The sequence below is a fragment of the Gavia stellata genome, chromosome 6 (assembly GCF_030936135.1).
Source record: "Gavia stellata isolate bGavSte3 chromosome 6, bGavSte3.hap2, whole genome shotgun sequence".
Lineage (NCBI taxonomy): Eukaryota > Metazoa > Chordata > Aves > Gaviiformes > Gaviidae > Gavia > Gavia stellata.
In genome coordinates this window covers 43,280,772-43,297,512 of record NC_082599.1, presented here as the reverse complement: position 1 = coordinate 43,297,512, position 16,741 = coordinate 43,280,772, and positions in this window count along the sequence as shown.

Below are 16,741 nucleotides of genomic sequence, written 5' to 3'. Positions count from 1 at the left end.
GTGTCTGGGATAAGATTATGTGCTTTATGCTGATCTTGAAGCATAAAGACAAGCAGAAGGACAGTAAAGAGTCAAAAAAAAAAAGTCTATAGTAGATTGATACAGTTTCTTCTTCCCTAAAGTTATTAATTTCAGTAGCAGAATTTTGAGACCTCCTCTCCTATAATGCAGCATTTAGGAATGGCCAAGTAACAAGCAAAGGTCAAACAGCCTCAAGTATCTGTATTTTAGGTGTATAGATATTGTGAAATATGTAGGGGTCTAAATGTGACTCTCTGCCTGTCTGAATAAGAGAACAAGTCTTTTTCCTTTGTTTAGATTTTTATGCTTATTCTTGGGCTTTGTTTTTTTTTATGGTAAGCTTTGTAATTAGGCTATTAGCTTCCTTTATGATTAGCCTGCTTCAGTTTCTGCAGCCTTATCTTTTTCTACATGTTTCCATCTAATTTAAAATACATTTTAATTTGCTTTTAATTTATATAGAGGATTGCAACTGTATGGTAAATATACTATGACAAAAATTAAGTTAGTTTCTTTACTTCTATTTGGTAAGAGGATACAAAAGGGATAGATTAAAAATATTCAAACGCAGCACAAAAAAAAAAAAAGCTATAGTAATTAAAACTGATGACATCGAGAAACCAACAAAAATACCAGGACTTAATAAAATGTAATGGGGAAAGAAAATGTAATGGACTACATAAGCGAGTGCTGGCAAAAGTAACTTCCATGATTGACCCTGTTGTTGAGATGTTTTTCTATGTGCTTATTTATGTTTCGGTCATTGAAAATTTTCAGTAGAAGAAAAACGCTCAGAATAGTGAACAGCTTTTTTGAAAAGCAGTCTAAGATTTAAGCAATATACATTTTTAAACATCTTTTATTTTTACTAGTCTAAGCTATAGAAATAATTTTAATCTTAAGAACAGGTTCCTACTGCTTGATATAGAGTCATTCCTTTCTTTGTTCCAGTGAATAATCTGGGTCTTTGATTTTGGAAAAAGTATGTGTAGTGACATATTGGAACCAAGAGTTTTAAGAGCCCACTATCTGTAATGATTATGAGATTTCAGCGTGGCATTGAGCACCTACAGAGACTTGAAGGACTGAGTCTAAGTACTGGCTTCTGTTAGAAGTCTTACAAATGGGGGGAAAAGATTATTTCACTATGTATTTTATTGTAATGTTGCAGTGTATGTTCTGTTAATTTGATCCTTATATTATATATTATGTGTTGTTTCATATCCTTGGAACTTCATTAATGTCTCCCATATCCTTGAAGTCCCAGGGGAACATATTTTCCTCCAAGAAAATCATCAGCTAGCAGCTTACCTCTGTCACAATCAGGAGGAAATGCTGGACTTATTTTAGATAAACACTTTGGATAACAATATACAGACTCCCTTGTGAAACAGTCGTAAGGAAACCAGATGACGCAAGAAAATGAAGACATCCAAGAGCAATGTTTAGGCAAACTCTTAGTAAAGTAGGTGGAACAGTTGATCATGCCTCTTAAAGCAGATGGGTACAGCAGCGAAGTACATAATGGAAAGAGGGAGACTTGCTTCTTCCCTCTGCATTACCACTGTGATGAGGATAGAAGGTAATGTAATAGATGCATGTCTGTGCTTGCATTATATCAAAAGTCAAAATAACGTAGTTAAGCTGCAGCAGTTTTTGCTTTTAGTCAAAGCGTAGGGAAATACATGGTATATTAAAAACAAAGTTCACCACTGGCAAAAAGATGTAAAACTTTATTGGCCAAACGGGAAGTGCCTGTTTGTGGACTGCATTAAGAATTCTGGAGCTGTTCTGGCTTGGTTTAGTAAGAAGCATGCCCCAAACTGGTTTTGATTTGGGTGTTTTCTTTTGTTCGGTGGTTCAGGTAGGAGTTTCTGCCTAAGTGTATTTACTGAATTCCATGCTGTTAGCAATGATGGTTTCAAAGAAAACAGGCCAAAAAAAAAGCAGATTGGAATTAAAAAAAAAAAACCAACCTCCACAATGAAGGTAGCAGCGCAAATAGGAAGTGTTAGAGGCTGCGGTTTAATTTTAACACTCGAGGATAGAAGGAAGTAAGGTCAGGTTAATGCTGATAAATGAATGTCAAATTTGCATCATTTGGGGGTTTGTTTAGCGAACTAAGCTAATTGTTCTGGTTTTTTATAAATCAAATGTTTTTTTGAAAGGAAATATTATCATCATGGAGCCTTACAAAGGCAAGCGGTGCCTTAAGCAAGTTCTTTCTCAAGTGTCAGTATGAGCTGCCTTTGTAAGAAGTCATCTCAGCCCCTGATGGTATTGTTAGTGGTATCAGTTATTTCTGTACTTCAAAGTCATTGTTTAATAATGATTTTTTTTTAAATATAAATCCATTTGGGTTTTTTACAAGGGTATGAAAACCCAGGGTTCACATTCAGTGCAACGGACATTGCACTTTTTCTTGACTATGCACTGTGACTAGCTATATTCTGCAACTTTATTTCATAGTTTTGTTTCATATTTTTAAGGCTTGCCAGTAATTCATATTTGTACACTAGTTTATTGCTGAAAAAGAATTAATGAAGGACAGGAAGAGATGAAGAAATGGGCATTCATCCAGTCCCAACATATGAATAACCTTTTGAAGACACAAGAAGATTTACCTCCATTTCTGGCCTGCAGAAACAAAATCCATCATAAGAAACAGACATTAAAGAGAAACAAGCACTTGCTAGAGTACATTTACCTTTTTTAAACTTTTTATTGCATTTACTTCACATACAGGACTGATTACTGGTCATGTGAGGAAATTCGGCCCTTTGCAAATACTCAGTGAAAAATACAAAGTCCATCTGTGAACAGAGTGTGGAGGCAACATGTATGCTAGTGAAAGGGTGGTTGGAAGATTGGGTATGTGGAAAAAGAGAAAAGGAAATAATATAATTAATTTTTAAAGAACAGGAGATTTACTGGTATGTGATAACAAATTCAGTGGAAATTAGCTAGAACCTATTATACTCCAAGAATCGAACATTAAATCCATAACAGGAACACTTTATTGAAAAAGTTGTATGGAAGAGGCACTCCAGTCATGTAGTATTACTTGTGAGTCAAGCAGGAGTCAGCACTAGCAGTACTGATCAGTGGATTTTGTATTTAATACATATTAGAATGAGAAAACCAGCACTGTAACATAGGATTAGTTATATTAGTAATAAGATTGGACGTATTCTACAGTACAGCATAATCAATGCTTTGGCCACCTTTTGGAAGATTCCCTTGATTAACATGGGATATCAGTTACCTCCTGGGATAACCCTCCCTGTTGTTTTCATTGTTAAAAGCCCTTCCAAATTTCCCTTCTTCTGAACTAGTGGTTTTCATCCTTTGAAGCAGTCTCTGCAGTGGAGATCAAGGCAACTTACAAGTGAGTCACAGGTAAGATATGGAGGCATCCACACCATCCCTGGATTCTGTCCTTTTTTTGCTTCCCCTGTGTATCGCAGGCTGATACCCCGGCCCCATACAGCCTCCATGTATTCCCCAGCTCATGATAGCTGCTGTTCCTCCTTCTCTGGTGGGCGGTGGAAAGCAAGCCGTGAGGATGACACTAGCATAGTCTGCTGGGCAAGTTCCTTGAATGTGTCCACTGAATCTGCCGCAGCCTTCATTGTTGGGAGATTTTGTCCACCTCCTTGTATCATTTTAGTTCCTACCTGCTTTTTGTCACCTCATACCCATGGTATACACACAGGACAACTGAATCCTCAGCCGGTATCATTCCAGTATTGCATCCCTCAGTAATCATCCCTCGCTGGTATCCTCCTATGTTCCCAGCATCATTGCAGTTCCCAGCAGGTCTACTGGCCATCAGCCGCAGCCTGCTGCAGGCCTGGGAGCATAGGCCTTTCCTCACATCTTTTTGAGACTCACTGTCATCCAGGAACCTGAGAAGTGAAGGAGGCGGTATAAGGGGTCCACAAAGCAGGGGAGAGAGAAGCAGCAGTCATTCTAAGGGAAGGACATTAGACCAACACTAGAACCTAATGTTTTTGTATGTTTATGCATGTAGTTCAAAAGGGCAAGGAGGCTCCCGACCAAATTAAATCAGCAGGTTTTACTTCTTGGGAAAATTGTTGCTCACACCTCATAGAAACATTACAGAGCAGCTTTAGAAATTGCACTGGAAATTCAAAGAACTGAATGAAGGATTATACATTATGTTTGCATGCTATGATACAGATACCTGCTGTAAGGAGATGAATGCTGTTAAACTTCCAGTTTAGCTCCTGAGGATGACCCAAAAAACTGCTGAATTGAGAAGAATATTTTTATTTCATGTCTTTTTGAAGGATTAACTATTGCTTTTGATAATCTGCAAGACGTGTAGGAGTAAAAATGCAAAGCACAGCATCCAACCCATTAACATGCTAATTCATTTAGAGGGAATTTAAAAAGTAGTTTCACCTACTATTTGCATCTTCATGCTACTCTGTTACAGAACCTGTTAAGCAAGCCATGTCCCTGGCGTAGTTAACAACCCTGAAGGGAGCACCAACGTTATGGATCATGGGATATCCCGTCATGAACAGCATGGGAGTAGCATAGATCAAGGGCAGGATGACAAGCGCTGCAATCCTCGTTCTGCTCATGAAATGCAGTATTTGATAACTGATCATAACCCAGCAGGGAAGATTTAAACATTAAACAGAAGCTGGAGAGAGGCTTGGGAGTGCTATGTTCCGCGTGTACGCTCCGTGGGACTATGTCTATTGTAATGGGCAGCTTGGGAGCACCGTGTGCTGCGCCGCACTGCAGAGATGTTTGGCTTTGTGGCTAAAAGCGGTCATGCTGGTTTGGCGAAGCAACTTAGAGCTGGAGCAGGTGCCTTGGGTTATGTTGGATTGTTGTAGCTTGTGCTGCGTTCCCAAGGGTTTGTTAATGTGCTTGACTATAAGACCTGTGGCTGTGCCCTGTCTTTATGATAATCTGAGAGTTGGCACAGCTCCTGCTTTGCTGTACTTTAACAACAGCTATCAGAAAAGAAAGGGTTGTTGTTTGCTTTGAGTTCAATTCTACAAGCAACTCAAAATTAGTAGCTTTCATTATTTGTGAGAACGGATGTTCTGATTAGAAAGGTGAGGAAAGCTTTACGTTTTATTCTGAGAATTAAATGTCACAGCAAACAATACATATGTAATTGATCTCTTAAAATTTAGGTGTTCTGTGACTTTAAGTAATTTCATTGTGTTTTCAGTCTTTATGCTAGTGTGCTCTTTCATCATCATTGCTCATGTCCCAGAGAACCGAATCCAGAACGTTTTGAGATAAATTCTAGAAAATAATGATCAACTGAAAAACAGGTTAGCAAACCTGAGGAATTCACATGCATGCCTTTGGAATGAACAGGTGCCTTTTCAATAAATTAAGGGTAAGATGTAAAGTAAAAAAGGAGCTTTCATGCTTCCCTATCATGAGTCACAAGAGAGAAGTTAACTCGGCAGGAAAATGTTGTGTTCAGTAGAGTGTCTGATATGTCTCAAATGGTGCGGGAACATAGAAGAACCTGTAAGAATATCTGTGCCTTTGGGTAAAGAGCTAACTTCACTGCTTTTTAGAACTTGTTACAAGGTAAATGGGATTCTGATACTTAGTGTCAAATAAAGTTTCCAAAAATAGAATAGAAAAGATCCTGATACATAAATTGCATTTTCTAAGAGGAAGTAAAATGTTGCATGGGACAGAGACTGATACTGTGTTGCAAATTTCTAGATAATATGTATTGCCTTTTCATTAAAACCTGGCAAATTCCTAGCACTTACGGCCTGGAAATAAAAGAATGCGAGCAGCAGCAACAGCCAAGGTAAAAGAAACCATGCTACTTCCAGATAAATTTAAAGAGCTACTCCCACTCTTCCAAGGCTTTCTGGTATAAAAGTTTCCAGCAGAAGAGCATATGTGGAATAACAAAGCTTGGTAAAAACCAACTAACCAAAAAAAGGTGAGTTGTAATAACGACAGTTAAACAGCAGAACAGTAACAACTTTGGCATGAGCTTACTATGAGACACAGTATAAGAAAATGTATTCTGTCTAGCTGTTACTTAAGAACACAGTGTATCACTAAGTTGTTCTTTGCGAAATTACTTTTAAAAGAATGTAGGGTATGATTATTGTATAACAGTTAATGGATTTGTTGCAAAAATAGATATGCTGGTTTTTCTCATACTTAGGTCTGTCAGTAAGCAGTACTGTGAAACATACAATGCCTTTTCTGAAGGTTCTTGGCTTCATAGTTTGCAAGGAATGTAGGAATATTCTAAAAACTGCATTGATGAAGAACTTCTTTACTATACTATAAGTTAAATGCACTGTAGATTTCAAAAAGAAATGTATAAAATAATGAGGGATACTGCTTCTATATTCTTTGGGTTAAAAAACCACAGGTGTGTATATATATATCAAACCAAGTTACTATTAACACATCATGTAGATGAAAAACTTTTTTGAGAATATTAAAATGAATTCACTAGGTATTAAAGCACATATATTCAAAGCCATTCAAGAGATTGTTTTCCTCCCTCACAGGTGACAGCCAGGAATCCTAAATCTAAGAAAGAAATGGTGTGATCAGGATTCAGCTTTCTGAGGTGCTCAGAAAAGGAGACATGCTCTTGGAAGCCATGTTGGACTGAAGATGACCTAGACTGAGATTCCCAAATTCTAATACACATGTGCTATAGCAAAGTGCTGCCTCAATAATTTCTGAATCGTCAAAGACATTGTCCTGGCCAACACTGAAAGCTGTTGCTACTGCAACTTCTGCTACCTCTACCAATGCCAGCTACAGTCACAGTGAGCAAGATGCATGTAAGAACCACTGATGTGGATGTTTTTACTTCAGCCAAAGACTAAGGTAATGTGTTCTTACTTTTCTTTAAGAAAAACAGGAGGGCACTAAGGAGCATGAAGAATCTACACAGGTAAATGGGAGCAATATAAACTAGGTAGTGGAAAGAGAAGATAAGCATTGTTAGTTGGGTAAAAATAGAACAGGAGACCATAACCTAAACATAAAAACATATTTAATTTGTTGCATTTGGTACTTTATTTACCCATTCTCCTAATAAATACAGCAAGAATAAAATGCTAAGCAGAAACACCACTATTGAAACAAATAATGGAGGACAGCTGCGTGACATCTTGGAAAGAAACACTCAAGACCCAGAAATACCAAAATGTTAAAGGATGTAAAGGGATAACAAAGGATTTTTAATGCATTTCTGATAATCTTTGCTTAATATTAATATCTAATGAAAATAGAAAAGTGCATGAAGCAGCTAGCAGTGACCATTTTTAAACACTGCTAGTCTAATTTTCCAAGCTGTTGAATTACATAACTCCTATTGAAATAAACAGGAACTGCTGCTCCTGAGCTCTGTTAGAAATTAGGCCACCTGAGAAATTGTTGGATAGCTGATCTGAAATAAGTAATTGTTAGGGAGTTGTAAGTTCAGACAATGGTTACATTTAAGACTAAGTAGGTGGCTGAGTTTTGTGTACATTTAACCTGTTCAGCTATACAACCCTCTTTCCTTTTTTTTGAATTTTTTTTTTTTAATTCAAGTATACAACTGATTTTTGTAATCACTTTCTCAAAGACTTCTGAAAAATTTATTCTCAAAAGTGTAAAAATTGTCTACTGACATAGGTAATCTGAAACAATGCATTTGAGCAAACAGAATTTTTTTAGTAAACAGGTTGCTGGAAAGATAAACAACTTAAGTCAGGTAGAAAAGAATATTCACAAATATAATATTATTGTATAAAGTTCCTCTTCTAAACTGCTCTGTAATTGTCAGAAGCACACAGTAAGCACATTCCCTGTGCTGTGGGCTATAAAACAGTAATTCAAATTTTAGGGCATCTAGTACCGAATCAAAAACATCATGGTCTAGTTGTTCAAAGTACTGAGCCAGTATAAACTCAAGCTGCTGGTACAAATTTGCTCAAAGGGGTTGTTCAGTAATTTGTTGGATAGGTAACTTCAAACTGCCTGACTTTCTATGGCTCTGCTATTCTGACTGGGCCCTTCATAGCTAGCCCAGACTTTTCTTTCTGGTAGTTCCTTCTTTTTGTCTTCCCCACATTCTGTGCCTAGGTGTTTTGTTCATTGATGTCCTCATGTGTGCCTGCCCCTAACCCTCTTTCAGCTGGATGTTCACGGGACATTCACTCCACTCTTTTTTTTTGATCTTTGACTCGGATCTTCAGTTATCCAAATATTCCAAAACTTGTGGTCTCCTTCTCTTTTTCCCTTTGACCTCAGCATAAGCTGTGTGGGTGCACTGGCCATGTCTTAATGACATGCTCTAAGTGGAGGCTGTACCATCTGCTTCTCTCAGGTCTTCCCTGAAACTTTCCTTTTCTTGGACTACCACAAAAACCACACAATGGAATTTTGAGAAAGGAAATGCAAACGCACCTCCTGACATAGTCATCATCAATTCCAGTCAAAACTGGTGGTAAAATGAAGTTATGCAGGAAAGCTTGCTCTTTCTATTTCCCCCCAGCAATTACTAATCATATATCAAAACAGAGATAATCTATGAGAGATGATTGAATTTTAGCTCAAGAGAGCAAAGTACAATGTCTTTAGACATTTCCCAGAATAGTGGGCTTCTCTGTTGGCTACATCAGTCATCACTTTTCTCCACAGATTCAACATGTGTACACATGCCTTGTATAGTCACAACTCCTTCACCTTCCTGTCATCCTAGGAATGAGTAGACATGACTTTCTGCTATTTGGAAGCAGTCTTGATACCCACTCTAGATCCATCATGGATTTCTGTCTGGAAGGCTGGAGAAATACAGTGGTAATGGAGACCTTCAATGAGCAAGAAGAGCCTTCCTGGTTAAAAATAAATCACCACTCACATTTTCTTGCCCAAAGAGTCTTGAGTGCACTGCTAGGAACAAAACAACATGGCTTAGCCAGAAAGATATTCCCCTTTGGAAGGAGAGAGCTCCTTTTCAGAGGAGCTGAGATAGAGGGACAGGAAGAAAGGGGATATGTGGTTGACACACAGAAAAGCTACGCCAGTGAGGAAAGCATAGCATGCTTCACTGTGTTCATCACCCTGAGCTCAAGGGAGGCAGGGACTTTCTGAACGGCATGCCATGTCCAAAACCTTGCTGGCTGTTTGCATTCTCCAAACCAATTAACAATTCCATAATGCTGTGGGCAATTTCCAGCCTCCAAATGATTGCAGCAATCTGCCTCTCAGCTCAGTATAACTGCTGATGGCCATTTCTATGCTATGTATGTTCAGCACCGATCTCCAAAAACATTGCCTCCTCTATTCTACGTTTCTTTTCATTGTCTTTACCCCCCGAGCATTTGCCGCTCTTCCCACTGCCACCAACTCTTTTGAAAAACTCAGATGTTAATAGCATGGATGTTCGTTTTATTCATATTGAGAATTCCTCCCAGCAGGGCCAGCTCAACCTCCTTTGCTTCATCTCTGCATGCACCTTCTCTTGCTGTATGCGGTTGCTGCACATGAAAGCTTTCTCCTAGTCAAGGAATTTCAATACAAATGTATCTCATTTCTATGACCAGCTCCTACCTTAGCAAAAACTCTGCTTATGCTGCTCAGCAAAAGTGTGTTTAAGACTGAGTTGACAGTGAGGAGACTAGATGGACTTGGATACTAAAGCACTTCTAGTCACAGGTAAATATTTACGTTAAAAAGTGACACGACTTCCCTGTTCTGCGGGAGAGACAGTGCAGCCCAGGAGAGAGGCCAAGTGAGTCAGTGTGACGTTCTCTAACACAACCGGCCTCTCCTGCAGTGGGGGAGATGGTGTGGTCAGGTGGTCAGTCCAGCAGTCCCAGCCACGCAGTGGGCAGTCCGGGCGTGGGGCCCTGGGGTCCCCACTGCTAACCCTGAGGCTTCTGCTGGACCTCTTCCCCAGCAGTGCCCCGTCAGCAGCACTCACAGCCTGCCCCGCGGGAAAGTTCTCCACACCTCAGCAATGACACAGCAATTAACGGGTTAGTTACAGGGGAGTAATTGGAAGGTAAATGGGGTTTAGCCAGTGCAAACCCTATGCCAAACTGTCACAAAGTGGCACGTTGTTTTTTGAGGATTAAGGTGGAAATGGCAACCTGAGAATGACCTGGTGTTTTTCAAGAGACTGACTGTGGAACAGTCTGACCCCAGGAACAACTACTGACAAACACGCCAAGGATACGTCAGGCAGATGCATAAGTCCTGGACACAGTTCAGATGAGAGTGTCAGGCAGTGCACTGACAGTGTACACCCACAGAGAATCGCTGGCGTGTGCCCTTGCTAGTTCAGCAAGGCTGTTTGAAATACAGTTGTGTAAGTATGCATGACCTGGCTAAATTTATGTTGTTAGATGATCCAGAAATGGGTAGACTTTTCCTAATAGCCTTGCAACTGTGGCCTGAAATTCATGCAGGATCAAGGCAGTACAGGTATGTTGATAACTGTCACATTGTACTACCATAATCCTACTCAATAATTTGATCAGTTATTTCACAATTATGTTAACGAATTATGGTGAAATTTTAAAGTGCAGTAAAATATGGAAATTGCTTTCTTGCAAATGTAAATATTTGATATTAAAATATGCAATGTTTGTTTATACCTTATTACAACTATATACAAAGTGGAATGTATAGTGTAATGGGTATCAACTTAGTTTCATAAATATTTTAGAACAAAATTGCAAATTACACTTTTTCCTGTGCAATTTGCAGAAAACTTAGAGCTGTGATAACTGATTTAGGTAAGTGATTGTATCTGAGTGTGTTCTCAGAGTAGATAAATGTACATAGTTTCACAAATAGGCAAGTTTTATGCCCTTTTAAGTCTGATTCCAGAAAAGCCACAGAGAAAGAGAAGGTTTTATTAAAGCAGCAGGTAAACTAGAATAGAACCAGCAAATAACCTACAATAGATGGGAAGTTTGTACATACTAAGTATAGAAATATTTAAAGATCATACATACAGCTGTATTACTGCTAAAATAATTAAACACAAAGTAACGTTACAGTAAATATTTTGCTTACTAAAACCAATTCAATACTGAAACCAACTGTGAAACTGATTTAAGCGGACAATTGTTTTGAAAATCTGTAGAGTACTTCTACTTATATTATGGTCTTCAATTATGAGAACAAGCAAGTCTCCAAGGAATTGAAATAGGAATTTTGTGTATATCATCTCCAAGGGATTATTAATTTAAAATGTCACACAATAAGTGTAAAGTATTTGACATAAACTGATAGTACATGATTGGGGCAGGTGGCATCCAGCAAAGAAATCCCACTCCTGTCAAGATCTTATGGTGCTTAAATTCGATTCATGCTTAAATCTAATTCTATGTTTGTTTCAGCAAGAATCATTTGAAACGTGATGAACAGTCTAGTTTCACATCCTCACCTATGAACTCCACAGAAGCAGCTGCTTGTGGTCTCATAAGAACTTTGTCATACAATCCTACATGGCTAGGAATGCAACCACTCAACACACATATATATGTATTAAGGATAAACCCAATACAAACAGTAAGCCAGTAACATGCCATGCGGGTACCGTGGTATATGATGAGAATTAAATGAAAAGCAACTTGGACAAAGTAATTTCAAAGAAGGCTAAAGAAAATGCTTGGAGGAATGTCAGCCTTTCCTCCTATATTTACTCCAGCATGACACATAGACTGAACATGTCTGACCATGCACATGCAAAGATCAGCCAAGAAGAAAGAAACTCCCTCTGTCTTTCTGTAATGTATATAGAATTGGCTGTCTTCAAGCTAGATCGCTATCTACTACTTGGCTCAGGATAAATGAGTGCAAAAGGCATACTTCCCACACTAAGAACAGCCTATTTACTAAACAGCTGGAGCTAATGAGAATGTAGTACACTAATGTTTGTGACTTGTTCTCTTTCTGCTGTATGCATTAATGGTTCTCTACCAATGCAAAAAGCTTTGAACAGATGCACTCACACTCTTTTCTCTGGTCCTCCCAATATTCATTGTAGGAGCCCTGGTTCACTATACATGATTCATTTTACAGGTCTTACATATAAATTTGGGAGTTGGAAAAAAACCCCCAAAACATTCTAATCAGCAAGCCCAAAACTCTGAAGCGCTAGGCAGAGCCCTGCAAGTGTTACCTTCTTGTTCTGCAAAAACCACTCTTTCTTATCTTGCTCAAAGTAGGAGAAAACACAGCCTTCAGCTCAGAGGTACATGCAGCTGCAAAAAAACCTGGGCTGGAACAGATAACTTACTGTCCCTTCTAGGCAGATGCCATTATTTTCCATAATCCCTGTGCAGCACTTAGATATTAGTTTAATAGGTTCCTTAGAAACTGGCAGAGTAAAATTATGCTAAATAAGCAATATTTACTAGAAATTCTTCTGATCCTTCCCTGAAGGCATAATTGAACATTACAACTGACTCCTCAAAGGCAGCTGCGCTGTTTCCAATCCCTTTACTTCTTAGGAAAAGCATTTTGCAAAAGGAAAAACCTTTAAATTATTACTATTAAGTTTAAATTATTCTGTTCAGATACCCATTTGTCCACCAACTCAGATGCAGTGCTCCTACTAATCCCTCCTTTTGTGACTTTACATTGGGAATAATTCAAGGGGTGGAACAGGCGGGACTAGGTAGGTCTTTTGCATTTCGCACAGCAAAATGAAAATTGCTAATTGAGAAGCTGCATGTTGTGAAACTGTTTTTTTAAGCATGTAAAAAATCTATGACCATGATATTTATGGTCATATATATTTTACTTGGGGGGGGGGAAAGTATCTTAAACTGTAAGTATTTTTCACGCTCGTACCTTAAATAACATTGTTTTTAGGCTTCATACACACACGATTTAGGCCCAGGAAGTAGATGCTAAGTTATGCCACAGGATTTTTTTCAAAACAGCAAATATTTTACAACGGGGTTGTGTACTGTGGACAGAACTGGGTGCCTTATTTCGTGACTCTAATAAGGCAACGTATCGCTGACCAAGAGAAGACTTAACACAGTGATGCTCAGAACAGTAGCAGAATAAAGTTGTGTGAGATCTCCGCGATGAAGAGCCGCTCGGGCCCATCACCACGGTCCGGAAGAGGGCAGTGGTTTATAAACACTCTCCTGCCCGGAGCACCAGGACTTTAATCCTGTCCAAACTCCTCCGGGTGCAGGGGCAGCAGTGGCGGCGGGGATCAGTTACGGAGCTGGTGGAACGGGGGTAGCCGAGCGCCGTACCCCCAAGCGCCTGTCCTACCTACTGCATCCCCTCTCCTCCGCCCGCATATGGCAGCAGCCGCCTTACGGATAGGGAGAGGGGACAGCCGCGCCCTGCCACCCCCGAGCGCGCCCCTTCCACAGCGTTTCCCTGTGGGGGCACGTTCCTCGCGGGAAGGCGCAGCCTCTCCTTCCCCGCGGGCGCCCAGGGGGAAGGTGGGCCCAGGGAGGGCGCAGTCCCTGCCCCACGGAGCCCGCACCGCGGGCGCTGAGCCGGCAGGTCGGTTATTCCTCCCTTTCGCTTCCTCCCACCGCCGCGGCGCTCCCCTCCCGCCGGGCTCCAACCGTTATGCCGTCCCCCGCGGCGCGCGGCAGCGCCCCCGCGCGGAGGCACGGCCCCCTCCCTGTTGCCACCCGCAGTGACGTCTCACGCGGCCGCAGCCGCTCCTTCCGCTTCTCCGATTGGCCGACGCCCCTTGTAGGCTGCCCGCCTCCGGCGCGTGATTGGCGGGTCGGCTCGGGGACAGGGCGCGGGGGGAGGGGAGGGCAGCGCGGGCCGGTTGCGTTCGGAGGCGGCAGCGACGTTGATGCCGGACGGGGGCAGCGCACGTCTTGTCTGAGCGCGGGGTCCCGGCGGTAGCGGTTCAGGGGGTGGGGAGGAGGTGGGGGAGCGGCGCCGGGCACCGGCACGGGGCGGAAAGAGGAGGGGAAGGAGGGCTGGGCCAGCTCCGGGCGTCGGCGGGCGGTGTGTGCGTGCGTGCGTGCGTGCGTGAGGGGAGTGAGGGGGGCGGGGGCTGCGCGGGCACTCGCGTGCGGGTGCGCGCGCGCGCGGGGAGGGAAGGCGCGGGCGGGGGAGGGGACGAGGGGGAGATTTTATTATTAATCTATTTTCCGGGCCTTTGTGGCTGCGGGGGGGAGGGCCCGGGGGTGAGGAGGAGAAGAAGAAGAAGATAGAAGGAGAAGAAGACGACGACGGCGAGAAGGAGGCGGAGGCGGCAGCGGCAGGCAGGCAGGCAGGCAGGCAGGCAGTGCTGCGGCGGCTGTTGTTGGCGCCGCCGCCGTGAGGTAAAGGGACCGGCAGTCCCTTTAAACTAGCGAGAGCCGCAGGCCCGGCTGGGCCCGCCCGCTCGCTGCCTCCTGGCCTCGAGTTTGAGCGCGGGCGGCGGAAAGGCGCTTTTGTGCGGGCGGCGCGGCCCTTGGCTGCCCTTCCTTCCTCGGCCCTTCTCTGCCGGGCGCTTTCCTTCCCTCGCGAGGCTGCGGGCGGCCACGGGAGCCCTCGCCGCCCCTCGCCCACCCGGGCGGATTATTTTCCTTCGCCTCAGCTGCGCTCCCCAGCATGAACTAGAAGCCGGGCGAAGGGGGTAGAGAGCTCTCGGTGTCGGGGTACCTGTGTGTGCGTGAGGGCGGGCGAGGGGCTGCGGGGGCTCCCGGGCCCGCGCGGCGCCTGAGGGGCCGGGGCGAAGCGCGAAGGGCGGGCGCGCCGTGCTGTGCTGCCAGGCTCGGTGTCGGTGCCGGCCCTCTCGGTTGCCTCCTTGCGCCCTCGCTTCGGCTGAAGAGAAACGGGCAGAAAATGGCAAAGTCTGGAGGAGGCGGCGGCGGCGGTGGCGGCGGCAGCGGGGGACTGACTTGGGTGGTAAGTTGTAGGGCTGTGTTTTGTTTGTGGGTTTTGCTTTTTTTTTTTTTTTAATTATTTCTTTTTGCGTCCCTTGTGTGTGTGTGGAAGGAGCGCGGGTTGGCTTTTAAACGGGGAAGAAACTGACGGCTGGCGTGAAAGGGGAAGCGCTGTAGAGCCCGCTCGGTTCAGGGGTCCGGGGCACAGGGAGAAGGATTAGACAGCCCGGGCTTGGGCTTGGGGCAGGCGTTAGTAAGAGGTGAGCTTGCATCCGTGGGGGGCTCGTCAGGGTGCTCGTGACTGTAGGGAAAAGGTTAGTCTGTGAGCAAACTGGCAGGAAGGAGCCTCCTACCTTGGGGGGAGTGGGTGGGTCAGTAGGGCTGTGTTGAAGTCCCTGTCCTCCAAAGTGAGATGTGGGCTGGCTGTCGTCCCATAGAAGTCTTACTTACTGTCTCTTGATGCTAGAGCAAAGTCTTTGCGGGCTACCAAAGGGGCTATGTGTTGATCCCAGCTTCTTTCCAAACTGTCTAAAAAGACAATACCTGAAGTTCATAAGTTTCAGAGATGGGTGACGAGGAGGCTTTCAGAGACATTCAGGGGGCCGGACCTGTGTGCTTTCTATAGCATCTTGAAATTAAACATCATTATCTTCCGAAAGTTATAACTCTGTAACAGGGCCAAGAAGGTTTTTTTTTTTTTTACTGCTTTTCATGGATTGCTCAGAAGTAGTAAGATTTGAGAGAGCGCAGGTGATAACTGACTCTAGAACTGTTGAATCATTTTGAGTCGTTTTAAAGTACTTTGCGAGCATTAGCCCTGACTCACAGTGCAGAGGGATGCTCTCCTCCTCTGTAGTAATAGTGGATGCTCTCTGGTTTTGGTAAGACCTGAGGAAGGAGGAGCAAAGATGAGCTGAAGGGGTCTGGTTCAGCCAATCAGTAACTTCCCTGCCTTTCTCTTCTTGCTCAGTGTAGGGTTCAAAAGAGGGTAATTTCTTTAATGTTTAAGCAGAAGACAGTATATCTTGACAGATAGATGGTGAGGTAGCCGCATCTTTAATCAGATGCATATGCTTTACAGAGTTAGGAACTTTTAAGAAGTTTTGTTAAAGAGAATAATAGCAAACTTGGTCTTCTGTTGTGTCTTTCTACATTTTTGAGCTGTTGGAAAAGAATGTGAATAGCATTATTGGGGTGAACAAATCCTCTGTATTCTGTGGCTCTAATTATTGCATTTTATGTTGGTAATTCTCTCTTTCATTTTAAGAAGCTGTCAGCATGGAAAGTTGTATAAAAAATGAGCACGTTTCTGGGTGTGCCACTTGAAATTAGACAGTTTAGATATGGGAACAGCCTAAGTAGAGAAGCTAAATTTATTCTCTTTCCTTTCCTGCAATACTGTGTGATCTCTATCAACTGTGGTCTTTGGATAGGTCTTCAGAATTAAGATTTTTACAGGCTAGGTTGGACCAAATAATTGAAAGTTTTACAGCTCGTATAGAAAACTGCAGAATGAAGCGTGAAAATCACTGAGTAGGCATTTTTAATGAAACGTTCTTAAATGTAATGGGGATGAAAGTATGGTCAGTCAACGGTTTCCTACAACTGGAAGTAATCAAACTTTTCCTTCTCTAAAAGCAGTAAAAATTAAAGTGTAGTTTCAGAGTAGTTGTAGGGAAATAATTAGAGTTTAGTTAAAATTGTGTTCACTACTGAAAACAGTAGGATGATGTTTCTTTCTCTCATGTGCATTTTAAATGCTGAAGGTAGGACTTCTGAGCCAGTTCCTAAAGCCAAACCTGTTCAGTGTCATCTGTAGAACACTGGCGTGCAAAAGAGCACCAAAATGGATGGGGCAGTGG